The sequence below is a fragment of the Galeopterus variegatus genome, unplaced genomic scaffold, assembly GCF_000696425.1.
Source record: "Galeopterus variegatus unplaced genomic scaffold, G_variegatus-3.0.2 Scaffold2315, whole genome shotgun sequence".
NCBI classification, from domain to species: domain Eukaryota; kingdom Metazoa; phylum Chordata; class Mammalia; order Dermoptera; family Cynocephalidae; genus Galeopterus; species Galeopterus variegatus.
Window position 1 is genome coordinate 50670 of NW_007728426.1, and position 989 is coordinate 51658.

Below are 989 nucleotides of genomic sequence, written 5' to 3' on the forward strand. Positions count from 1 at the left end.
CCAAACTTTGAATCAGATCTTCAAAGGTTTATGTGCTGCTGATACATACTTTTTAACCTCTTCTGTCTGGGCTTCCATCCAAATATTTGATGACTTGACATAACTTGAAGTTTTATAACTTCCTGATTCTCAAGTGCACCTTTTTTAAAATATATACTTCATAGTTTTATTTTTTATTTTATTTTTTATTGGTTATGAATATTCATGAGATACAAAGTTGATTGCCACCCCTCGTGCCTAAGATGTTAAGGCCAGATCCATACTGGCAGCATGCCCATTACCACAAATTGCATCTGTACCCCATGCTCCCCACCCAACTATCCCCAACCTCCCTCCACCTCTCCCTTTGCCACCCACTCCACTTTGTATCCCAAGGAATGTTCTCTCCCTGTGCAAGTCCAATGCACTACTGCGGTCTTTCTTTCCTTCCTTCTTTCTCTCTTAGCTCCCACTTATGAGTGAGCACATGCAGTATCTATCCCTCTGTGCTTTGCTTATTTCACTCAACATAAGTTTCTCCAAGTTCATCTATGTTGTTGCAAATGAGAGAATTTCATCTTTTTTATGGCAGAGTAGTATTCCATATATACCACAGTTTCCTTATCCAATCATCCATCAATATACATTTAGGTTGGTTCCATGTCTTGGCTATTATAAACGGAGCTGCGATGAACATGGGAGGGTAGGTGTACCTTCAACATGATGATTTCCATTCCTCTGGGTATATACCCAGAAGTGGGATTGCTAGATCATGTGGAAGATCTATTTGCAGTTGTTTGAAAAACCTCCATACTGTTTTCTGTAGTGGTTGTGTTAATTCACAGTCCCAACAACAGTGCAGGAGCGTTCCCTTCTCTCCACACCATTGCCAGCATTTGTTATTCACCGTCTTTTTTATTACAGCCAGTCTAACTGGGGTGAGGTGGTTTCTCAATGTGGTTTTAATTTGCATTTCCCTGATGACCAGTGATGTTGAGCATTTTTTCATG